Source organism: Papio anubis, chromosome 6 (assembly GCF_008728515.1).
Source record: "Papio anubis isolate 15944 chromosome 6, Panubis1.0, whole genome shotgun sequence".
NCBI lineage: Eukaryota > Metazoa > Chordata > Mammalia > Primates > Cercopithecidae > Papio > Papio anubis.
The window spans coordinates 22,091,692-22,119,312 of record NC_044981.1 but is presented as its reverse complement, the minus strand read 5'-3'; the positions used below and the strand labels follow the sequence as shown (position 1 = coordinate 22,119,312).

The following is a 27,621-nucleotide window of genomic DNA, read 5'->3' as shown; positions in this document are numbered from 1 at the left end:
ATAAGCTGCCACGACTCAAATTAATAATTAAAAAGAAAAAAAATACAATTACTGTCTAAATAACAAATAGTCTAGAAGTATAGTATTAAACAAAATAAAACCCACAGCCATTTGACCTATTTGGGGAGTAGGGAGTATTTACATATCCACTATGGAATCATGTGTATGCTAATTACATGCTAACGTAAACATGAAAAAATATTATATGGAAATTGCAAGTTGAAGAACCACCAAAAACATACAAAGGCAAAAAAAAAAAAATAGGTCTGCCTGAAAACAGTTTCTGCCATCTTGCTTATTCATGTGTAAATGTTCAATATGCTCAAGGCTTTGACATCTCTATTCATTTTGGGATTTGAATCAGCTATAAATATATAACCTCTAATTATAGGATTGATTTGTCAAAAATTCTGAAATTCTTTTATGTATCAGGCCAATTTTATAAAAATATATATATATTCATGCTTCCCATTTTGAGCGATAACTTTCCAGGAAATTGAGAGCCCCCTTAATAAAGAGTACATGTTGGTTAATTGGCTCATTTGCCTCACCATTCACACCTAGAACTGTATTCTTCACAGTACAGATAACATTTTTAATCTTCCTTTTTTTTTGCAACTGTGCTCCCAAAAATGCTTGACACGAGCATTCTATAAATCTCTAGTTTATGGAAAGCAAAGAGAAGCCTCGTTCTCCCATTCATTCTCTATTGTACAATCAGATCTCTGTAGGCAAAATCTCAGCAAAAATAAGACCCCCCAGTGGGTTAAACAGCACAAGTGCCAAGCCTTTCCTCCAGATTTTTGTGCCCTCCAGCAATAAACTGGCTGTTGCATCTGGCAAACATATGCAGAAAACTAGGCCAAATATGGTTGACAAATGTGGCCAAGTTCTTTCCTGTGACCCACTGTGACAGTTAACCTAAAGTTCCCAATGTCAACTCAATTTCCAAATGTAAACTTTTAATTTTTTCCTTAATATGTGTTAATATTTAAGATATTGGTATAAATAAAACCATCTCCTGTTTGGAGTAAAAACCAATGCATTTTTTCAAAATAACAAAGGTACTACACTTGTATCAATGGAGAGAGTGAATATTGAGAATAAGATGGATACGATGGGACTGGAGCTGATGATACCATCTCAAGTTTTAGAAGCATAAGGAAAGGATGTTCCCAGTGCTTCTGCCGGGTGCAATGCCTTCTAGGCTGCCCATAGTAATTGGCCATCAAACTAAATCTCTCAAGTCAGCTGAAACTTCATGGCTGTAGTTGAAATTCCAGGACTTCTGGAGGTTCGACTAATTGTCACACACAGGATTAAATCATTTAAAATAGCCATGTGCTTTAAAATATCGATAATAAATCTAAACGAATGTATCCTCTTTTCCCATACCTTTGACATTCTGAGGCATCCACCATTCTAGACAATGGTGATAAAGACATGAAGGTCTTCACGGTCCTTGCCTCCAAAGCTATCAACTCCGAAGGTATCGCCTACAACAGTAGAAAGCCTAAAACCTGTGCTAACTAGAGTTTCAACCTTGTTCTTTAGGCTGTGTTTTTCAAGTCATTTTCTTTATTATGTCAAGTAATATGGAATGATTGAGTTATTGTATCTATTACATGTTACCACATTAGAGTGACAGTTTATTGCAGCATTACCAAAAAGCTGTATTCTGACAGAATGCATATCAACACACAGCAGCAAAGATGAAATAACTTTTTCCTGGCTAGCTCACTCAAAAAAATTTATACAAGAAGTATGTGAAATTCACATGTGTCTTTAAGTATAGATAAAAACTTAGCTCACATAAGGAATACACTGAAATTGAGCAAATTAGATATCTCTTAAAATAATACTATCAGAAGCTAAAAAAAAAAAAAGTAAGGGTGTTTGTACGCTCAGAAAACTGCCACAAAACATACCCCAGATAAATCAACAAACCTCCTTATGCCTATACTCTATTTTATAAACTATTACCAACTACACTGTACTCAGTTTACTCTTCTTTCTTGTGAGGACAAACTTTGTCATCCTACTGGCTTTGTCACCCTGTCTCATAAGCAAGCCCAAAACACTTTCATCTTTTTTTTTTTTTTTTGAGATGGAGTCTTGCTGTGTTGCCCAGGCTGGAGTGCAGTGGTATGATCTTGACTCACTGCAATCTCTGCCTCCCAGATTCAAGTAATTCTCCTACCTCAGTCTCCCGAGTAGCTGAGACTACAGGCGCATCACCACACCCAGCTAAGTTTTGCATTTTTAGTAGAGATGGGGTTTCACCATGTTGGCCAAGCTAGTCTTGAACTCCTGACCTCAGGTGATCCACCCTCCTCAGCCTCCCAAAGTGCTGGGATTACAGGAGTGAGCCATCACACCCAGCCCACTTTTATTTTTAAAAACTACTCCTCTTTGCATGTCACTCCATACCTATGCTCCATCTCCTCGTCCTGTCCAAACTTTTGGTGAAAGTGGGCTATTTTTACTAACTCATCTTCATCACTCTATATTCATTTCTGAATCCAGTGAATTCTGGTTCCAATCTTCACAATTATAGTAAAACGGCTTACTGTTAAAACTTAAACAAAATCCCCTACATTGCTAAATCCAATGGACACTTTTCCTTTCTCACCTGTTTCAACAGCTCTGCTAAATTTGATCTTGTCAATTGCATCCTCTTTCCTAAAACCACATGGTCTATTGGCCACTTCTGTTCATTCCAGCATAGTCACTCTTCTGATTTGCCTCATTGCCTCCAAGTCCCTACTCTCTTGCCTCTGCAATATTGCATGGTGGTTATGGGGACTTTTTGGCACCAGACTATCTGTGTTCAAATCTGTTTTTCCATTTACTGGCTGTGGGACTTTGGGTAACCCATTTAATTCCCTGTTTTTAGTTTTCCATTTGTAACCTGGTATATCATCCTGGTATAGCCACTTGTCACTCGTTGGCTAGGTGATGTGTGTAGGAGATGTTCTCTGTTGCAATGATTAACTGGGCAGACAGTGAGTCCTGGGTCTTGAAGGTAGGGCTTTCCTTTGGTTTCTGCTTCTCCCCCATCTACAGGTCTGGGCCTAAGATGTGTTCCTGCCTCATCCCAGGGGAACAGAGATTTTTCTGTACCTCCCTTCAGCTGCAGTAAGTTTTTGCCAGTTCCCTAAGGACAACAGGGTTTGTTGCTCTTCCCCATGAAGTTTAAGGCTTTTATTCCATAGGAGAGAGAGGGGAAAGTGATAGAGGCAGGTCTTTATGCCCTCCCCTGAACACCCTCTCAGGCCTGCACAAGGGAAATTTTTTTTTTTTTTTTTTGACTCTTGCCCTATCCTTTTTATGCATATCCTGAACATCAGTGAAGAAGAACCTGCAAGAAGTGCAAATCTCCTTTGTGTCTGCAGTCCCCAGGGGTTTTAGTTGCTTTAACTAGCTCAATCTTGGCCTTTATCAATTTGTTAAACATTTTAGTGGAATTCTTCTTACCAGTGTCCTAGGCATCTGCTCCAGATAAGGGGCTAGCCCCTTATCTCTCCTGAGAGACACTTGTCCCTCCTTGGATTTTAAGTTTTAGTTGGTTTCTCTGAGACCTCAGTTCTCTCACAGGTTCAAGAACAGCATATATTTGCAAATTTTCTGCTATTTTGTTGTTCTTGTAAGGGTGGAAATATTCTTTTTTCAGCTTTCTACATCCTAATTGGATGCCCCAAATCTTGATTTTTCAACCAAAGCCCCAAAGTACTTCTGTATCCTAGATTATAGATCTTAACATAAACATAAGACAATAAACCTTTTGAAGGAAAACATAAAAGAGTATCTTTATGATCTTGGGAAAGACAAACATCTTAGCATAAGAAAACATTAAAAATAATAGAAAAAAACATATAAATGGATTTCATCAAAATTAAAACATTTGATCTTTGAAAGACGCCATAAGGAAGCCAGGCGCAGTGGCTCATGCCAGTAATCCCAGCACTTTGGGAGGCCGAGACGGGCGGATCACTTGAGGTCAGGAGTTCAAGAGCAGTCTGGCCAATGTGGTGAAACCTCGTCTCTACTAAAAAAAATTAGCCAGGTGTGGTGGCACACACCTGTAGTCCCAGCTACTCGGGAGGCTGAGGTGGGAAAACTGCTTCAACCCGGGAGGCAGAGGTTGCAGTGAGCCAAGATCATGCCACTGTACTCCAGCCTGGGTGACAGATCAAGACTCTGTCTCAAAAAAAAAAAAAAAAAAAGAAAGAAAGAAAAGAAAAGAAAGACACCATACAGAAAATAAGTGGTTAATGCTACCAACTAGGAGAAAATATTCACAGTATATATATCCGACAAAGGACTTCTAACTCCTACAACTCAATAATAAAAAGACAATGCAATTTAAAATATGGGCAAAAGACCTGAACAGGCACTTCACAAAGAAATCTTTATGAATAACCAAAAAGCACATGAAATAGTGTTCACCATCATTAGTCATTATGGAAATGCAAATCAAAACCACATGAGAAACCACCCTACACCCACTCACATGGCTGAAATTTAACAGATTGATGACGCCAAATGTCGAAGAGGATATGAAAAAACAGAACTCTCCTACATTGCTGGTGGGAGAGTAAATGGTTAAAACCTCTTTAGTAACCAGTATGGAACTTTCTTATAAAGTTAACCACCTACCCTTTGGTATTTACCCCAAAGAAATGTAGGTACAGACGCATAAAAAATGTGGTATAAAAGGGTTCCTAACAGCTTTATTTACAATGGACAAACACCAGAAGAAATCCAAATATTCTTCATCAGGTGAATGGATAAACCAATTGTGGTATATCCAGACAACAGGACACAATAAAAAGGAATGATCACAATAGAGCAATAACATGGTTACACACCAAAACCCACAAGAGGAGCAAAGGAATCTATCCACAACAGAGTGTATACTCTGTGATTCCAGAACAGGCTAAAGTCATCTATGAAGAAAGAATCAGAACAGTGTTCCCCTTGGGGGCAATGGGGGAGAAAAGTGCAGGAGCAATCTTTATGTTTTATAATATTTCTATCTTTATATTTTATAATCTTTATATTTTATAGAAATGTTCTATATAGGCTGGGCGCAGTGGTGCACGCCTGTAATTCCAACACTGTTGGAGGCTAAGGCAGGAGGATCGATTGAGCCCAGTTCAAGACCAGCCTAGACAACATGGGGAGACCCTGTCTCTACAAAAAATACAAAAATTAGCCAGCCGTGGTGACACTCAGGAGGCTGAGGTGAGAGATTGAGGCTACAGTGAGCCATGATTATGTAACTGCATACCAGCCTGGGTGACAGAGTGAGACCCTGTCTCAAAAAAAAAAAAAAAAATGAAAGAAAGAAAGAAAAAAGAAATGTTCTATATATTGATGGAGGTACAGGTTATATCAATGTGAGTGTGTATATATATATATATCTCTGCATGCTTAAGATTTGTGCGATTCACAACCTGTCAATCTGTAAATATATATATATACACACACACACACACACACACACACAGGGGCTGGCTCTGACCAGCCTACATCAAATTTCACCTTCCTCTCCCTCATTTTCTGACATGTTAGCCTTATTCTTTGTCATAGCACTTATTTAGATCTGATGTTCTAGTATTTGCTCTTCTATTTACAGCCTGCCTTATCAGAATGTAAGCTTCTTGAAGGTGAAGACGTTTTTTCTTATTTGCTATTCTATATCCAATAGCAATGAGTATGAATAAAAGGCAATAATTAATATAACTGGATGCTGAGCTTTGATTTGTTTTCTTGGTTATTTAGGTTTCTTCTTTGCTTGCCTAATGGGAGGTTTAAAAGATCGTAAGAGACAAAGTGGAGTAAAACTCTTTGTAATCCATAAGTACTATGTAATCTAAAGGATGATTTAACACAAGAAATTAGCTATTTATAGAAGACGTTCAGTGTGAGATAGCTTCAACATTTATGTAGCACAGCTCATTGTGGTTGTAATCTAAGAACTGCCACCCCAAAGCAAGAACAAGACTACGGGGAAGCAGATAGCGTACTGGTAAAGCAAAGCTTCTATTTAACTGGCTAACTCACAGACATTGCTTAATTTCCTCAAGTTCACGACTTTCCCTTAACTCCATGGCTAATGGAAATTCATTCAAGACAGCTTTCTGGGATTACAGTATTACAGCAGTATCAGTCAGATGGAGAATTTCAAGCTAGCCTCTGTTCAAGCATTTACAGATTTATAACTAATTAGATCCTGTCCACACCTCACCTGAAATCATGTTAGCAAGATCCAAGTTAAAGTACATTAGTAGCTAGCAGGGGTGTAACACAGTCCTTTAGGCCATCCTGAGTAGCACTGTAATAAGATTTTTTTTTTTTCCATTTCAAGATTCCTTTAAAAGGAAAGAGTAAATGAGTTGGTTTCAAGGAAGCCACAGATATAATGCCAAGATTCCAAAATACAAGCACCTTGGTCACCTGTCAGATATACATAAATTGAACAATAATTACAAACATAAGCAGACAAATGCATACACACACTATCTTACCTAAGGATAGAAGCACAGTTTTACAATTGTTAAATATATTCAATTATGAAAGAAGAAAACTGAAGAGATAAAAGAATACCTGATGGAATATGGGATAAAATCTATATTCATTTTATAATGTGGGGGTTACTCAAGGTTTAAGTAAACAATTGTCTAGCCATCTGTTATAATCTAGATTTTAAAGTGCCTTGTGGTGGTCAACACTGCAGATACCTAAATCAAATTAAGAGAATATCTGGAGCGAATGAAAACATAATTTATTTGAGTATAACAATCCAATGTTGTTCATATAATTTGAACAACATTGAGCAGCATAATTCATTACAAATATGTAAGAGCAACCTCCGACTCCCAGAATACAAGAAAATATTCAGATGTGGACAATTCATATTAATACACTGTCTAATAATGTCATCATGTACCTATCGTATGAACAGAAATACTATTAACCATCAGGACATAATATTTTGATTTAGTTCAGAGGACAAGAAAGAAATGGAGTATTCTAAACATCTCTACAACTAGGTGAGAAGTTACTGATGGCCCTGGTAGAGAGTGGGACAGTTTTCTATACTTATTGTGGACATTTATTTAGAGATCTGTGGGCACATATTCCTTACATAAACTCTCTTGTGTTATTCATCAAAATTGGGACTCAGCTCAGCTAAGGGAATGGTACAATATGATCTCTGTGGAGCTCTAAGTCTAAAGAAACTAAATAAATAAGAAAAAAACACAGAGCTCAGCGTCCACTCAGACTCATTATTGCCTTTTATTCACGGTCACTGCCAAGGCTTACCCTCCATTAGGAGACTTCACCCAGCCTCGTCTGTTTACTCCAATCAGGTTTCTACTGAAATGAAAAGAGTCACTTATAAAGCAGCAAATTCATGCACACATAAAAAAATAAATAAATAAATAAAAAGAGTGTGCTGATAGTTCAGAATAAATTTTTTTAAAGACCTTCTTCTTTCCTTTTGAAAAGACCAGCAATCTCAGGAACTGTCTTTTAATGTGATGGCAGAAGCAGTCATAGTTACTGCATTCAAAATGTTATCAATAGTCAAAGTTTGAATCCCGCAGTACCCTTAGGAATTCCAGAAGATGACAACTGTCCAACAATTAGACAAAAACACAAGCCACTGTCTATCTACCTCTACTTTTCACTCATGTCCTCATGTGATTTTGTATAGAAAGGAGAACTTTGGGGAAATAGTGTTGTTTTTAAAGTAGGTAAATACCTATAAGACACCTACCTGTTTCTAATTCCGTAACTTCTCTCCTGAGAATGAGCTGACTCTGGGCTCTTGGGGATCCCGCTCACAGCAGAAAGCACAATTCGACCCGGTTATCTGACATACTCACTCGGTGCTCCCACCCTTAATGTTAGTCATTAACATTAACTAGTCACAATGACAAATAGCTGGTCCAGCTTGGCATCAATTCAGATCCATGGCTGAGATGCCAAACACAGCACTGGAGACCACAAGCTGAGACGACAAACTGACAGTCTCTGACAGTTCGTGCCTGGGCCAAGATCTGAACCACGAGGCAGGGCAAAACTCCCATCTGCTGTCCATCTGCCGCTCTGCCCCTATCAAAAAAGGTTACACCATGAGCCACAGACAGATGGGCATTGCAATGATCAATTAGAAGAAAAAATAGGGAATCTGAGACGATTAGAATGATGACCTTTGATCCAACATGGAAATCCCAGTAGTAATAAAAATCATGCATAGTTCCAAGGTCTTTCAATTGTGTAAAACAGATATTGTACCTTTTGCCAATAATAAAAATAAGCAAAGTGATGTTTATATTCTATGCACTAAGTACACAGTGTGCTAAGTACTATATACTCTTGAAGAAAAAATCAGTTTAAAGATGTGTGTGTGTGTGTTGTCCTCACTTGAAGTTATTTTTTCTCAATGACACATCAGTAAATTTTAACAATGTTATTAAACGAATAAAACAGAAACCTTTTATAAGTTTCCAGTAGTGTGTATTTTCATCAGAAGCATACTTTACATGAACAGGAAACTAGGATAAGTCAGCTCATGTATTAAACAAAAGCCTTAAGACATAAAGGGAATAGTAAATTCTTGAGCTAAAGCTAAGTGTATGTTGTGTTTCCATAGCAAAAGCAACTTTTGCAAAGCAAATATATACCCTAGACAAAAGGCAGTTGTTCGGTTCATTCAACATATAATGTGTACCTACCATGTACCAGGCAAAGCGCTAGAAGTCAGGGATAAAAAGAAAAGACACAGATGGTCTTTGTCTCCAGGGAGCTTACAGTCTCATGGGGAGATGGGCGAATACACTGCTTATCATAGTATAGTAAAATAGCATGGTGGAGAAAGGATATGAGTCATGTGGCTGGCCCTTGAAGGGAGAAATGGTCACATCAGTTGTTTGGAAAAAGTGAGAATGTCATGTGTGTAGTGTTTTAATTTTCATATGCTTTTCACGGATTTATAAAGTTTAATTTTTCCTTGCAGTTTACACAGGAGAATCAATTATGGATAATCCATATTTTAAATAAGGGAGAATAATCTTTCAAATAACTTAGAATTTTTTAGTGGAACTTTTACCTTTTGGGACCTTTTTTATAGCAAATTAGATTCTAAAAGTTGGCATGAAATAGAAATCCAAATAGGCAAATTTACATATCAATGTATAATAAATTTATTATCTCATGTAAAAAATGAGAACTGTCTCCACAAAAAGACGTACAGACTGTCCTAAGTGGCTTTATTCATGATAGCTCAAAAATGAAGGTGAGTCAAAAGTCAAGCAAGAGAAAAATGAACAATGAAACTGGGGAATATTGATACAATTGAATATTCTCCAACAATAGAAATGAAATAACACACAACACATGGATGAAAATACAACACATGCATGAATCTTGAAAACATTATGCAAGAGTGCACACTGTTTGCTGCCACATATATACATGCACCTGAGGAACAGGCAACTAATCTAAGTTGACAAAGGTGTGACTGACTCTAGTTGGAGGATGGGAGCTATTGAAAGGAAAAGGGTACAATAAACAATTTCAGGAATGACAGAAATGTTTTATATCTTGATCTGGGGAATATATGTAAAAAGTGTATGGACTTCATGTGAAAATTCATTGAATTTTATGTCTGTGCATTTTACCAAGCGCCAGTTATATCTCAATTTTGAAAACTATAAAATACTGAGGTCATGTGATACAATAAATTAGAGATTAATCAGGTAAGTATTTTTTAAAGTCTCGTGGTCATATAACATAATGTCTAAATAGCTCATCATTTCACAAATAATAACATACATTCAGAGACTTGCTGTTTCTATGCCCACCATTTCAAGAGGCAAGCAAGAATAATAAATGTTTGGAAAGTTTCCATTAGGATACTCTTTCATCTGAACTGCAATGTGCTTCTTATCTGAGCCATATTTAAATAATTTGATCCAATTCAGGGTCAGAAGGATATCATCAGCATATGGAAAATCTTACGGTTTATCATATGCCCCACACATCCTTTTTTTTTAAAAGAACAATTTAACTTCAATGTTACATAAAAGGGCCTTGCTGCCCTCATTCTTTCATTTCCTTACAAGTCACTAATCACCATCAAAAAAGTAGAAACACATAACACAGGATTCACATTCGCCCTCGATTATTCTGAGGAAAAAAAGAAGAAAATGGTACTACATCCAAAATGTGCATCAAATACAGCAATTTATCCTTTGCTTTTTATATTGTATCATTACGTAAACTTGACTTCATAAGGAGGTTGTCACTGACCACTATTTGCACTTACAACAAGAAACACTGTCACCAATGTTAATTTTAAACTTTATATTTAACTAAGTCTTAGACTTAAATCATCTCAAAGAATCAGTCATAGGGGCTTTAACAATATCTAAGAATTAGTTATGCATTAGAAAAATAATACCACTGTAATTTATATACAACTTGATTCTGAAGGCACCAAACACTTCAAATATACAATTGGTTTTATTTTTAATAACCCAGTGGAGGAGGAAAACACAGTGTTGTCTTTTACTCACTGACAATAATACTAAGTACACACAATAGGTGGAATGTGAAATCTAAAGTATCACAAGCAGCTATTTTATTAAATTAGGTGTGTGTAATAGTCACAATTTAACAATCACTTTTGCCCTTCTCTACACAACTGACTCATGAAGACAGGACTTCATCTGTTACAATGGTTAGATTTTTTTTTTTTTTTTTTTTTTTGAGACAGGGTCTTGTTCTGTCACCCATGTTGGAGTACAGTGGCACGATCACGGTTCACTGAAGTCTTGACCACCAGTGATCCTCCCGTCTCAGTACTACCATACTACCATACTCAGTTACTACCCTCTGGAGTAGCTGGAACTACAGGTGCAAGCCACCACATCCAGCTAATTTTTAAATTTTTTGTGGAGACAGGGTCTCACTATATTGCTCAGGCTGGTCTCAAACTCCGGGGATCAAGCAATCCTCCCACCTGGGCCTCTCAGAAGGCATGAGCTGCTGTGCCTGGCTTGGTTTGGTTAATTTTAAAAGACAGGTTCTATACCTTGACATATAATCAGTATTTTTTCTGGCAAAAAAAATTTAATAAACATTCTAGTTCAATCATGGTAGCCCTTTCCTTATTCTAATCACAACTAAAAACTAAATAAAATACATTTAAGAAACCAACCACCTCTCAAAAGCAAGCAAACCATAGAAGAGAGTCAAAAGTTGGAAAAGTGACCTGCACAGTGATGCGTTTTCCACGTTGCTTCTTTCTTGTGCAGTATGATCTCAAGGGTAGACCTCAGTTGCAAAATGGTGAGGAAATGGCAGCTGCACAAGCAGATAAATTCTGAGACCAATCCTGTTTCTCTGGCAATAGAAACCAAAAAGAAAGTCTCCTGCGAGCCCGAGAGTTTAAGGAGAATCCCACAGATAAAAGAGAAAGTGAAGGGAATCCTTTAATTTGTGAAAGAACCTCACAAAACTATCAGCATAATTCCTGAACTAAGCTTCTATGAGACAGTCCCAAATAAAGACCGCAAATGCTTTGGAAGCCAAACAGAGATTTGAGCTGTCTGCACAAGTCTTATTCTAACCCCTGAACTGCATATGCATAGGAGAGACACAAACCAATAAAGCCAAGAATTTAAAAACGTAACTGAGATTTGAACTACCTCTCACAGAAGATGAGACACAACTTACAGTCTGAATTTAAGTGGCCTGATTGCTTGTTAAAATAAGCATATTAGGAATGTTCTAACAGACTGTATACAACAGAGATTCACAATATCCACACCACCCAAAATTACTCAGTAGACCAAAAAAAGACCAATTCTCATGACAAAAAACCAAAAACCTATCAAGTTACCTGATGATCTAGCTAGTTTAAGACAGTTTAAGCAGCTCTTACAACTATGCTTTATAAGTAAGTAAAAATGCTCTTCAAATGAATGAAAACATAAAAATTCTCAATAGACAATAAACTATAAAAAAATTAAATTGCTGGGAAGTGAAATATACAGTATAGTCACATGTCACTTGATGGGGATACATTCTGAGAAATGTGTCATTAGGCAATATCATCATTGTGTGAACATCACAGAGTGTACTTACACAAACGTAGATGGCATAGTCTACTACACACCTAGGTTATATGGTAGATCCTATTGCTCCTATGTTACAAACCTCTACAGTATGTTACTATGCTGAATATTGTGGGCAGTTATAACACAATGTTATGTATTTGTATATCTAAACATAGAAAAGGTAATGTATTGTGCTGTGACATTACGATGGCTACGACATCACTAGGTGACAGAAATGTTTCAGCTCTGTTATAATCTTGAGACCACTGTCATATACACATTCTGTTGTTGACTGAAACATTGTAATGCAGCACATTACTGCAATTAAAATGAAAAACTCAGTACATGATATGGTTTGGTTGTGTCCCCACCCAAATCTCATCTTGAATTGTAGCTCCCATGATTCCCATGTGTTGTGGGAGGGACTCAGTGGGAGATAATTGCATCATGGGGGTGGTTTCCCCCATACTGTTCTCGTGGTAGTGAATAAGTCTCATGAGATCTGATGGTGTTATAAGGAGAAACCCCTTTTGCTTGGCTCTCATTCTCTCTGTTCCCCGCTGTCATGTAAGACGTGCTTTTTGCCTTCCACCATGATTGTGTGGCCTCCCCAGTCATGTGAAACTTTGGGTCTATTAAACCTCTTTTTCTTTACCAGTATGTCTTTATCAGTAGTATAAAAACGTACTAATACGCTAGGTGAACTTGAAAGCAGTATGAAAACAATGCAGAAAAAAAAACAGCAAATTTGTGTTAAAAGAAAAACTTTAGCCAAATTAAGTTTAAAAGAGCTTAATTGAGCAAAGAATGATTTGCAAATTGGGCAGCATCCTGAGCCAAAGAAGGCACAGAGACTCCAGCATAGCCATGCAGTGGAAGAAGACTTATGTACAGGAAAAAGGAAAGTGACCTACGGAAAAAGAAGTGAGGTACAGAAGCAGCTGGATTGGTTACAGCTTGGCATCTGCCTTATTTGAACATGGTTGGACAGCTGGCCACCTTGGATTGGCCAACATTCAGTGATTGGAACAAGAGTAGACTCAACTCCATTTAGGTTATAGTTCACGACGTACAGATAAACCTTTAGGCTGAACCTAAAATTTGTAAGGAGGCTGGTTTAGGCAAACTCGATTTAACACTTGGAAAGAGCTCGATAGAAATAATCTAATCTGAAGAACAGAGAATGAAAGTGGAGAATAAAGAATAAGTGAACAGAGCCTCAGGGACCTGTAGGAAAATTTCCAAAGATCAAAACTAATGTGTTTGGAGTACCAGAAGGAGACGAGAGACTGAGAAGGAAAATTGTTGGAAGGTACAATGCCGGAAAGCTTTCCACATTTAATCAAATCCATAAATGTACAGAGTCAAGAAGCTCAGCAATACACAAGCCCAAAGAAAATCACACCTAAACACATTACAGTTAAACTGGTGAAAACCAAATATAAAGAAAAAATTATTCAAAACAGCTAGAAATATATGCCTCATTATAGAGAGGAATAGGTGGAAATACTGAAGATTTCTCATCAGAAACCATGGAGGCCTGATGGCAGACAACATCTTTACAGGCTGAAAGAAAAGAACTGTCAACTCCAAACTCTACACCTAGTGAAAACATTCTTCTGAAATGCAAGCAAAATAAATGCATTTTTAGATAAAGGAAAAGTAAGTTAATTCATCACTAGGAGAGTTGAATATAAGATTGCTAAAGCAAGATCTCCACGCTGAACGAAAATAATACTAGAGAGGACCATGGATCTTTAGGAATGAAGAAACAGCAACAGAAATGGTAAATTTCTGGGTAAATACAAAAGATTGTTTTTCCTTTTGAAGTTCTTTAAAATACATATAACTATTTAAAACAAACAGTATTTTGTTATCTGCTGGGATTTTTTATGTACATACGTACAATACATACAAAAATTACAACATAAGGCTCAGTGGAGGATCATTTATATTATTGCAATTTGTCTACTGTGTTTAAATTATTCTTTTCTATTTTTGTAGGCAAGGTTTTGTGTGTTGCCCAAGCTGGTCTCAAACTTCTGGGCTCAAGTGATCCTCCTGTCTTGGCCTCCCAAAGTGCTGTGATTGCAGGTGTGAGCCACTGCACCCAGCCCCAAAATTGTTCTACTTTTTATGTGAAATGGCATAATATTAACTCTAAATAAACTGTGAAAGGGCTGGTATGTATAATAAAACTTCTACAGAAAACACACACACAAAAGAGATTTAGCCAATATACATTAGATAAATAAAAATGGAATGTGAAAAGATATTCAAATAAACTAAAACATGGCAGGAATAACAGAAATAGAGAAATGAAGATAAAAAAACAGAGAGGACAAACGGAAAATATGTAATTTAATCTTGGACTTAAATTCAACCATGGTCTAAAGACTCAAAGTAGAAGGAAGAAAATATCAAAAAGCAGAAATCCATGAAAGGTAAAACAGATAGACAAAAATCTAATAAGCTAGTTACTTGAAAAAAGAATCAATAAAATTTAAAAAGTCCTAGCTGGGATGTATATAAGAAAAAGAGAGAAAGGACACAAATCACTAATGTCAGGAATGACACAGAACCAATAGACTTTAAAGGGGGTAACAATACAATATCACAGCAAAATATGCAACAATTACATAAAATTGACAATTTTCTTAAAAAATACACTTACCAAAATTGACACGAGAAACACAGTTACAATATATGTATTTAATAACAAATAAATACTTAATTCAGCAATCCACAAGCCCAAATATATATAATACATACTATATATAACTATATATAATTAATTATATGAAGATAATTAATAATGTATAATTATATATAATTAAATTATCGAATATCTTTCCTAAAAGAAAACTCCAGGGTAAAATGTTTTCAGTAGTAAACTCTGGCAAAGTTTCAAAGAAGAACTAACACTTATCTAACACAAATATTTTCAGAAGATAAAGAAGTTGGTATCACTGCCCAACTTGGTTTTATAAGTCCAGCATAAGACTAATATCAAAATAAAAAAATATATATTTTTAAAAAATTCTAAAGTACTTCATATAGATGTAAAGATACTAACAAAATGTTATCAAATGTAATTCATTATACACAGTCATGTGCTGCATAATGATGTTTCAGTCAACGATAAAGTACATATATGACAGTGGTCCCATTAAACTATAACAGAGCTGAAAAATTCCTGTTGCCTAGTGACGTGCTAGTCTGTCAGTAACATGACATCGTAGCTATCAGAATGTCCTAGCTCAACACATTTCCTTTTTGGTATGTTTAGACATGTTTAAATACACAAATACAATTGTGTTACAATTCCCTCACAGTATTCGGTACAGTACCATGCTGTACAGGTTTGTAGCCTGGGAGCAATAGGCCCTACCATGTAGCCTAGTAAGCTCTACTATCCAGGTTAGTGAAAGAACACTCTATGATGTTTGCACTATGACAAAATTGCCTAATAACACACTTCTCAGAACATAACCCCATCATTAAATGACACAGCTGTATAAAAAAAAATACATCATAACAAAAGTAGGCTTTCTTAGAAACGCAAAGTTGGTTAAACATGCAGAAATCAATGTCATTTACAACAGTAACCTAGTAAAGGAGGAAAACCATATAATCACATGCAGGTTTGTTACATTGGTATATTGCATGATGCTGAGGTTTGGGGTACAATTGATCCCATCAAGAGAAGAAACAAATGAATAATAACCAAAAACGAAGAAACAGAACTGTCAATATTGGCATATTATATATTGTTTGTACAGAAAATACCAAGGAACTCCCCAAAACTTACATAAACCATAGAAGAATTAAGCCATGTGCAGGATAAATGTTAATATAAAAAGTATCCTATAATTATGTATTCACAGCAAAAATAAATGAAAATTATTTTCTTTCAAATTCCTATTATAGTAGTTGGGCAGAGAGAAGAGAATACCTAGTAATAAATCTAAGAAAATATACCCAATACCTCTCGCCTAAAAACTACAAAAAACTGCTATAATAAATTAAACAATACATAAATAAATGGTATATTTGTGAATGGCAATTCTCCAAAAACTGATCTATAGATTCTATGTAATTCCAAACAAAATATACCAAGATTTTCTTTTCTTTTTTTTAATTTTTTTTTTGAAATTGTCAACTTGATTGTAAAACTGATATGGAAATGCAAAGGATCTAGATAGTGAAAAGGTAGAGAATTCACTTAACCTTCAAGATATACAATAAAGCTATAGTAACCAAGAATGTGGATTATTGGCAAAAAAAAAAATAGAGACATAGATCTATGGAACAAAATAGAATGTTTAGAAAGAGACCCACGCGTATATGATCACTTGAATTTTGACAACGTGTCAAGAGAATTCAACAGAGAAAACAAAGTCATTTCAACAAAGGATGCTGGACCAACTGGAAATCAACACTGAAAAAACAAGTACAATGATCCTCACCTCACACTCGACACAAAATTTGAGTAAAAATAATCATAAACCTAAACGTAGAACCTAAAACTATAAAACTCCTAAAACGTGAGAGAAAACAGCTGTAATCTTATGGTAGGCAAAGTTTTGTTAAATAAAACACACACACAAAATACAAAACTTTCAAGCTAAAATGGATAAATCAGACTTCATCAAAATCTAAAACTTTCATTCTTAAAAAGTCACTGAAAAATGAAAAGGCAAGCTATATTGTGGAAGAAAATTTTCTCCAAACAACTATCAGATAAAGGACTTGTATTCAAAATATTATAAGGAACTTTTGCAGTTAAATAATAAGAAACAACTCAAGTGTTTAGAAAAATGGACAAAATATTTGAATGGACACTTTGCAAAAGATAAGCAAATGGACAAAAGTGCATAAAACATACAGGCATCATTAGTGCCCATAGGAAAGCAAATAAAATATATAAGTGATACTGCATATCCATTAGATTGGTTAAAATTAAAAAGACTGACCATAGCAAACACTGACAATGACTTTAAGCAACCAGAACTCTTATTCACTGCTGGTGGGAATGTAAATGGTATAATCATTTTGGTAAAACATGTTGGCAGCATCATAAATAATTAAGCATACCATATAACCCAATTACTCCAGGTCTAGATATTTGCCCAAAAGAAAGGAAAAGGTATTTCCACACAAGGACTTGTATACAAATGATCATAGCAGCTTTATTTGTAATAGTCATTAACTGGAAACAATGCAAGTGTCCAACAAATAGGTAAGCAAAGGATGGCATCCTTATCCACATAATGCCTACTGAGCAAAGGGAAAGAAAAAAGAACAAAATTTTGATACACACAATGACACAGATGAATTGCAAAAATACACTAAGTGAAGACGCCAGGCCAAAAAACTGTGTATGCTTATGATTCTATTTATATAAAATTCTAGCGATGCAAACTAATTTATGGTGAGAAAAGACAAGTCAGTGGTTTTCTGGGGACGGAGTTGGAAGGAGAGAGGATGGCAAAGGGGCTCTGAGGAATGTTTTGAGGATAACAGAAATGTTCTTTATCTTGATTGTGGTGATGGTTTCACCAGTGTATAAACATGTCAAAACTGATAAAATTGTATTTAAATATGTACAGAATACTGTACTTCAATTATACCTCAATAAAGTTGTTTAAAAAATATATGTAATATAAAGCTGACAAAACACAAACACAACCCAAAATTTAAAAAGCTGCCAATGCACATTTGGTTTAAAGAAATCTCATTTAGCCTGTTTTGCCTCAAAATGGCTTTTGGCTTTTTAAAGATAAAAAGAAAATACTATATTTGACAAGATGTCATTATATTTAGTTACAGTGTTGCAAAAGTTTTATTATTTCAAAATGCAATGCTGTGTAATGTGCTTTATATACTTTTCCTCAACCGAGTCCCAGTGGAACATCTACAACTGAAATACTGACTCTTGTAATTTATTATATATATTGAATATTACACTAAAGAATAATCTGTAAAAAGGTCAAGCATATTGTCAAGTGGTCAGAGTATTAACAAAAGTGATGAATTTTACAAAAAGGACCATGTCCCTACACATAGATTGTTATATATATGTGATTATACAGTTACAGATCAATATAAAAATATTAATATATGTAATTCAAAAGACATACTTTCTAAGTAAAAATGTGCATACCACATTTACACAATCTAATAAAGAAATATCAATATTTTGCATTCCTATAGTATCTACATCCTTGAAGTATATCCATAGCTATTGACTAGAGATCATTGTGATGAAGCAATTACACTAACCTCTAAATCAGGTTTAAAAAAATCACTTTTTGCTTCTATCCGGCTCAGTTTCCTTGAGCGAAGCTCGTTTTCTCACTAATAAAATGAGGAGGTTGGGTTTGATTATCTTTTAACTCTCTTTCAAGTTTGAAATTTGCTTTATTTTTATCCTCACACTAATAAGGAAAGCAGGATCGAAGAATGATGCTGAGAGAGGTTAAAGGAGTTGTACAAAGTCACAGGAACTGCAATTAGAGGCCCGGTCTCACATACCCAGCCCCAGACTCTTTCCACTGCCACACACTGCTCTAAGCCTGCCCTGTAATGATCTTAGGAACAGGATACACACTCATCATCTGCAAGACTTTGATGAATTTCTGCCTGGAAAGGCGAAGAAAAAAAGACACATAGTCATGAGCTTATGATTCTAAGACACTTGGCCTTTTATTTTTGCATCTAGAATTATCAGCACCTGAGCTTAGGAAGAAAAATAATTCTTTGAGAAACTGACTTATACTTTACTTCATCTCAGTATTTATCTTCTTTTATGGATATTTAGTAAATGCTTGCTCAACAATCTGACTACTAGCATTTCTTCCCTCAAGAATAATTTTTGTTTAAGGAAAGGTCAGTTGATTAAGAAACTGGAGAGTCATCACTGGGGTTCAAAGCAAAGCAGAGGTTTCATGTTCACTTCCTATTTTAACCAAAGGTCTCTGGGTGTTTGGATTTGGAAATTTGTGCCGCAACACAGGAAGGATATGGATTGTAGGATTAAAGCCACCTGAATTTTAATACTAGCTCTATTATTTGACAACTTTGGATTTTGAGGGATTGAATTTCAATGCCGTCTTCACCTGTAAGCAAGATCATTTCTACCCTTGAAGGTTAGAACATAAAAATAATTGCTTATCACAATATTTTATTACAAAAATTTTCACACACACAGAAAAGTTAAAATAATTATGCAATGTAAGCCCATTTTTCCCTCCACCTAAATTCTATCATTGACATATGGTTATATATACACCTATGCATCTTCACATCCCTCTCTTAATCAATTTATTTTACTTTTTGATTCATTTCAAAGTCAGTTGCAAACATCAGTACACTTTACCCCTAAATGCTGCAATGCTTTACAGTATTTTATATGCAAATTTTACATACAGTGAAATATACAAAATGTATACCACTCAATAAGCTCTAGCAAATACATACACTTGTATAACAAAAACCTCCATCAAGATACTGAACATCACTATCACCTCCAAAATTTCATGCCCCTTCCTGGTAAATCCCTGCTGCAATCCCTTCTGTTCTGATATATTTTCATCAAAACTTAGTTCTACCTGTTCAAGCACTTCATAGAAATGGAAACATACAGTAGGTATTCGTTTGTATAAGGGTTTTCATGCAGAATAAAAGTTTGGGGGATTCATTGATATTGTTGCATGAATGTGTAGTTTCTTCATTGGCATAGCTGGCAAGTAGTCCACTTAGGAATCCCATAGTTCATCCACTCTCACTTTTGGCTATTCTAAATAAAACTGTTGTAAATATTCCTATAGACTTTTGTAGATATATTTTTTTATTTCTCTTTGGAAAATATCTAGAAGTAAAATTGTAGGTTCCAGAGTAGGTTTGTATTTAGCTTTATAAGAAATTTCTAGGCTTTTATCCATAGTGGCCGCACAATTATACACACTCACTAAAAACATAAACGTTCCAGTTGCTCCACATCCTGACCAATATTTGCTGTCGGTCTTTTTAAATTTAGCCATTCTAGTGGATGTCTCTCATCATGGTTTAATTTGCATTCCCTTGATAATTAATAAAATTGAGCATTTTTCATCTTCCTTACCTGAGTCTTTGGCCTCTTTTTTATTGAATCATCTTTTTGTTACGAGTTTTAGAGTGCTATATATTCTGGATACTAACCCTTTGTCGTATATATATTCTGTAAATTTCTTAACAATGCCTTCTGATTAGCTCAAGTTCAACTTTAAGTCTAGTTTTTCAGGTTTTTTTGTTTTTTGACAGGGTATCACTCTACCACCCAGGCTAGAGTGCAGTGATATGATCACAGCTCACTGCAGCCTCAATCACATGGGCTCAAGTGATCCTCCTACCTCAGCCTCCTGAATGGCTGGGACTACAGGTGTGTACCACCACGCCCAGCTAATTTTTTGTAATTTTGGTAGAGATATGGGTTTCAGCCATGTTGCTCAGGCTGGTCTTGAACTGCAGGGCTAAAGTGATCCACCTGCTTAGACCTCCCAAAGTGCCGGGATTACAGGGATGAGCCATTGTACCTGGCCCAGTTTTCCTGCAGAATAAATAAAACAGCCTGGTAGGCTTTATAAGTGATTACACTGACTTTATAGATCAATCTGGAAATAACAGACATCTCAACATTATTGAGATTTCTAATCAATAAGCATGGCATCTCTTTCTAGATATTTAGGTTGTCTTTCATTACTTTCAGCAATGTGTTATAGTGTTTGGCATAGAGGTTTTGCATGCATTTTGAGAGCCTGTTTGGAGGTTCTAGCAGGGGAGCACAGCTACTAATATACTCTTCACCGAAGACAGGTCCTCCTGTATATCGGGGGTGGCCTTCCTCTTCGATCAAGTGTGCAGCTTCAGGAAGGATACACACGGAGCAGTAAGGGAGGTAGGGGACACCCGCCTGGCCATCCAGATCAGCCAAATCAACCTTGGTGATCAATGGGGTGACAGATGTCACAGCCAGATCACCCTCACATCCTTGCATGTATTTTGTTAAAGGTATTCCTGAGTATTTTGTGTTTCATCATGATAATGTAAGTGGAATTTAAAAATTATTTTTCCACTTATTTGTACTAGCATCTAAAAATACATTTGAATTTGCATATCAACAATATATCCTGCAACCTTGCCAAATTCATTTACTATTCCTCATAGTTGTTTTGTAGAGTCATTAGGACATACTGTGCCATCAACCATATCATCTGCAAACAGACAGTTTTATTGCTCCTTTTTCAATCTGTATTTCTTTTATTTCATTTTCGTATCCTATTGCACTAGCTATGATCTCCAACACAATGATAATTAAAAGAGCTGAGAGTGGGCATCCTTACCTAGTTATAAATCTTAGGGAGAAAACATTCAGTATTTCCCTATTAAATATAATGTTAGTTGTAGATTTTTCATATATTCACTTAACAGATTGACATTCCTTACCATTGCACATTTGCTTCAAGTTTTTATCATAAATAGATGTTCCCTTTTGTCAAATAATTTTTCTATATTATTTAAACTATCATATATTTTGTCTCCTCTATTGTGTGGCTCTGGTGAATTACACAGGTTAGTCTTTAAGCATTTAACTTTGCATTCCATGGATAAATCCCAATTTTATGCATTGCTACATTCCATTTCATATTTTCTTAAGATATCTATTATTAAAACTTATTTTTTTGAATCAAGTTTATGATGGCTACATAAAATGACATGTTCCTACCTCCTCTATTTTCTGAAAGATTTGCATATTAGTGTTGTTTCTTCCTTAAATGTTTGCTAGAATTTACCAGTAAAACCAATTAGGCCACAAGTACCTTTTAATAATCATTGCAAACCAGGAACTGCGTAAGATATTTTATTATCGTCACTGTTTATAACAACACTTCAAATTACATAAAACCTACTTTAAACAGTCAAAATTTAGGGTTGAGAGAAATTAAATAACTTACCCAAGGACATGCAGCTATATGTCATGTACAAACATCAGGTATATTTAGCTCTAAAGTTTTTAGTCTACCACAGAATGTCATGGTAGATTTGAAGTTGTACAGATAAATATCACTTCAAAACTCCCTTAATACATGGCACTCATAAACTGAGCAAGCATCTCTACTGGTCACTAGTTGATTTTTCAAGACAAGGAAGTTGTTTTTTTTTTTTTTTTAATGTATTAGAACCAAAATCCAATTTTAGACATGCCACTAATCTCATTCTTAAAAAGAAGAAGGCACATTAGACAGTGAAGTTAGTTACATTTAATATCAACTATAGATCAGGACTCATTCACTCCAGCCCATTTTTGTCTCAACATTTTATTTATGTAACTGTATTTACTAAGAACCTATAAGTATGTTAAATAAGTTATTGGCTATGCTTATTTCTTCACTAGTAGTTCTTCGTCATATACAAGGCATGAGAAGTTTCTTCAAATAAATTAGATAGTGGAGTGCCAATTAAATAAAAGAACCCTATAAAGAAAGTCACATTGGTGCAGTATGAATTACCCAAAAAAGATCTAACATTTTTATTTTATCTGATGCTGAAAACAGGTAAACAACATAGATCTCTAGTTTCTTTATGGTTCCCTGGTAACCCAAAAAAAGCAGATCATATGTATTTCTCAAGATGAAATATTGCATTGTGTAATGGGTTTAGATTATGAGTCAAAAATAAAATAAAACAAACACCAATCATATCAGGCATACAGACAAACCATGCATTGACTTTGTTATGTATGAATACAGTGTGAGAAAGAGGATAAAGGCACACAATCCCAACATATATTTTCTAATACTATTTCCTTCATTTGAACTTACCAATAGAGCAAAAAGGAGTGAGACAGCTAGGTAGTCATCCAGTTTTTCTTTTAACAAACAAACTCTATCCATCCATTTTTCTCAATCATCTTAATAGTGTGAGTAAAGAGTGTTTCCAGGTTCTTAGAATACAGAGCTAGGGAAAAAATTAAGTTGACAGGGTTCAGTTTTGACAGTGTATCCAGCTGTTTATAGCTTTTCATTTTTTCCATAAACCTAACTGGTATCAGTATATGTAAAGTTTCTAACACTTCCAGCTAGGGAATACTTCACAGAAGAAAAATGCTTTCCTTGGAGTTTACAAATGCCATTTGGTCTAATTTTTCAGCAAGGGTTTGTCTAGTTAGATTATGAGATTTTTCCTGGAGAGCAACAGCAAGAGAATGTCCCTCATGCTGTCAGAGAAAGAGAGTTATATTTTTGTTCCTTGGAAGAAACATATAATGTAATGGGCAAAAAGTCAAGTGGGTGGGGAGCCATTAGCCCACATAAACCTCCAGAGAAATCTCTAAGAAAAAGGCATTCTAAATAACACGCTCCACTAGCATATTTTCTTTTAAAAAAAGACGTCCAAGAAAGTAGATGCAGGCTGGGTTTTATGGGACAGGACTCATGCTGTCCTACCCAGACAGCAAGAGTTACTTAGGGAAAACAAAGTTTGAAACATGGGTAAGACTAACGGCAAAAAATTGAGCCCAGAAGGTCAGAGATTAATGGTGGGACTACAAAGATGTAAGTTAGGAGCTGGTTCAGAGAAAGAGAACAGGAACAAAGAAAGAGCATCTCGTAAGATTTCTGCAAGTCTTTCTACACCTGAATTTCTCATCTATCAGATGGGCATGTCTATGGCAGTGTCAGAATAGCTTAAAAAGCTAAAAAGCAAGACATAGGCCAAAATTTAATTCTGAACTATCAACTCTGAGTTAGGAACCAAATATCCTGCCATATTATTATACAGTACATAGTTCTTGAACAGTTCAACAGAAGACCTTTGTGTTTTTTTCTTTCTATAAATGATCTCCATTTTAGGTGAATCTGATTTTTTTTAATCTGCATTTTTTTTTTTTTTGAGATGGAGTTTCACTCTGGTGCCCAGGCTGGAGTGCAGTGGCATGATCTTGCCTCACTACAAGCTCCGCCTCCCGGGTTCACGCCATTCTCCTGCCTCAGCCTCCCGAGTAGCTGGGACTACAGGCGCCCGCCACCATGCCCGGCTAATTTTTTGTATTTTTAGCAGAGATGGAGTTTCACCATGTTAGCCAGGATGGTCTCGATCACCTGACCTCGGGTTCCGCCCGCCTCGGTCTCCCAAAGTGCTGGGATTGCAGGCGTGAGCCACTGCACCCAGCCTAAATCTGCATTTTTAAAACTATTAAATTTTAAGCTAATAATGTCCCACTGATGTCACAAGGACTCACTAGGGGATCACATTATGTTTTAAACCCATTCGGTGCTTAATATGATTTGATCTGTAAAATGCTTTTCAGGTATCCATTCATCATGGACATGGATATTTACTTAGTGTGGTGATTAAAGGGAGGAACTCCAGAGTGAGCTGTTTGGGCTCAAATCCCAGCTTTACCAGTTACTAGCTGTATAACCTTGGGCAAGTTAGGAAACCCTTTGGAATCAGTTTATTTCACTGCACAATGAGGAAAAGAGCAATACCTATCTCATATGACTGTGAGAATTAAATAAGTTCTACAGAAAGCATTTTTAAAAGTGCCCTAGCCAGAGGAGGTAACATCTAGCCAGAGGAATTATTTCTTGTTGCTGTTATACTATGTGACTATAAATCATACCTTTTTTTTTCCTTTTGACTGGATTCAAAAATGTTCTCTTTCAAGAAATTCCATAAAATCAGGTTTTTCCTTCTATTTTAACATCTGCCAAACTCTCTTCTTAAAGAAATTGAAATTACTTGGCTTATGGTCAAATTTAATGGTGAAGACTGAATCTATAAATCTACAAAGACTTAGAAAGGGATTTATAAAATAGTAACTTATAACTCAATTACTATTTGAATGGCCTGGTTGTGCCTGAAAGTAATTAACTGAGCAAGACCTGAGTATGTGTGTACCTCCAAGATACCCACGACCAATCCCGTGGTGGAATCAGATGTAGTTAGAGAAACTTCACGATAACTCAAATTTTCCCAGCTCTGATCATCGCCTCCGACATTAGATCCTATGGCCAGTTTTTTGTGTCAGGGTCCCCGTGAACACCACTGGACACTCCCACAAAGGCATGAGAACCCCTGGGAGTGATAAAGCCAAAACAGCAGTGTCTGGCACTGGTGCTGCTTTTAGTAGTGTTACACGACTTTGGAGTAGCCCTGCTACAGTGCTGCAAGTGTCTCAAAACTTTTACTCAAATGGCTCTGTAGCATCTTATTTATGGCCCTGCTGTTTCCCAACTCTCAAACTCTAGGTTGTCTTATACTTTAATTTCTTTTTCCTTTTTTTTTCTGGAGACAGGGTCTCACCCTGTCACCCAGGCTGGAGTACAGCTGTATGATCATGGCTCACTGCAGCCTCCACCTCCAAGGCTCAAGCTATCCTCCAACCCCAGCCTCCCGCATAGCTAGGATTACAGGCACATACCGCCATGCCTGGCTAATTTTTTTAAAAAGTTTTTTGTAGAGACTGGGCATGGTAGCTCATGCCTGTAGTTCCAGCATTTTGGGAGGCTGAGGTGGGAGGAGTACCTGAGCCCAGGAGTTCCAGACTAGCCTAGGTAACATTGTGAGACCCTGTCTCCACACGCAAAAAATTAATTTTTTAAAAAATTATTTAGGTATGGTGACATGTGCCTGTAGTCCCAGCTACTACTTGTGAGCCTGGATGGGAGGATTGCCTGAGCCCAGGCAGTTTAGGTGGCAGTGAGCCAGGATCGTGCCACTGCACTCCAACCAGGCTGACAGAGCAAGACTCTTTCTCAAAGAATAGAAAAAAAGAATTTAATTTCTTAGAATTTAAATTCTATTAAAAATCATTTCAAATATAGGTGTTTTGCAGTTTATATAAACAGTTTCTTATGCAAATTCCAGATAATTCTGTCTTGGGGGGATGAGTTATAGATTAGTGAACATACATATATTTCTTTAAATTGTGCAAAATGGATATTACTAAGCTGTATTTGAAGGTTGGGCCTTCAGTGGCCACGACCTCTGAGTCCTGTTTCACATTGAAAACAACCAATAGAGCACATATATCCCCCTTGAAGGGGGAGAAGGTGCGATCTGTGTAGTTCTAAAGTTTTGCCAAATGACTTCAGAGCCAGTTACTGAGCTGGAGCCGAGGGTGAGAGAAACACTAGTGAGCTAATTTTGCAATGTTTATATTTGTAACCAGTTACCTAGCAAGCACATGAGAAATTTAGGCCGGGCACGGTGGCTCACACCTGTAATCCCAGCACTTTGGGAGGCTGAGGCGGGTGGATCACCTGAGGTCACAAGTTTAAGACCAGCTTGGCCAACATGGTGAAACCCCATCTCTATGAAAAATAGAAAAAAATTAGCTGGGCATGGTGGGCACCTGTAATCCCAGCTCCTCGGGATGCTGAGGCAGGAGAATTGCTTGAACCCAGGAGGTGGAGGTTGCAGTGAGCCAAGATTGTACCATTGCACTCCAGCCTGGGTGACAGAGCGAAACTCCATCACGAAAAAAAAAAAAGAAGAAGAAGAAGAAACTTGAATGAAGCCAAGAAAAGAAAACTCTGTTGAATATTAGAAGTCCTCCTTATATCATACTTTGCTGTTCATCATTGCTGAGTAACTGGAGGACACAGCAATAATAATAATAATCTCAGCGCTTGTAAAGTGGTCCATACCTGTAATCTCTTTCAAAGAAAAAGTAAATTAGTTTCACAAATTAGCTTAAAGATTATTGCTGGGTTATTAGGGTTGCTACTGTTTTTACAAAAGGCCATTCATCAGGGAAGGCCAAATTCTGAGCCCTCTCCAATCCTGTAGATCTCTGCCAAGAGCTACATGTGGCAATGGAGTGAGGGCTTGACATGTGACTAGTCTAAATTGCAAAATACACACCAGAATTCAGACTTCGTACAAGATAAGGAATGTAAAATATCTCAGTAATTTTATATTGATGACCTACTGATATATTTTGGTTTAAACAAACATTATTAAAATTAATTTCCCTTGTTTCTTTTTGCATTTTTTATGTGGCTCCTAGAAGTTTTGAATTTCTTGATATGGTTTGCACTTGAGACCCATGTTACATTTCTCTTGGACTGCACTGGGCTAGCCCAGTCGGAGAAAAAAGTAGAGAAGAGTAAGCAGAGCTCACAACAATCACTACAGGGAACACAGTCCTTGTCCTGGATATTCCATTCCTCAAAGTGATATAGAAACTTGGATATGAAGAACCTATGAATGGCTAACTTTCCTTCTAATAGACAAGTCTTTTAAAAGCATCAATTTATTAAATTACATCTATGGCTTTGAGGTGATAACAGATGAGTTGTGTAAATAGAGCATTACACATAAAAATTATCAATAGATGGTAGCCTGTTTTGGGTGTGTTTTGGTTGACAAGTGATACAGACAAAATAATTACCCACTCATAGCCACAATTCAAAACCACTTGGCAAATAGTCTAGTT

At 36.2% G+C, this 27,621-nt stretch overlaps 1 long non-coding RNA gene across 26 annotated transcripts in view; it reads right to left on the bottom strand.

Moving 5' to 3' along the window:
• LOC110743051 overlaps window positions 1–27,621 on the bottom strand; it is a 553,234-nt gene that overhangs the window by 110,444 nt on the left and 415,169 nt on the right. For 24 of the 26 annotated variants that reach the window (XR_004184220.1, XR_004184216.1, XR_004184225.1 and 21 more), the window contains one exon: window positions 23,000–23,135. The exons of the other annotated variants lie outside the window; for them this stretch is intronic. This is a non-coding gene — a long non-coding RNA (uncharacterized LOC110743051). The remainder of the gene's footprint in view (window positions 1–22,999; window positions 23,136–27,621) is intronic. 26 annotated transcript variants of the gene reach the window in all.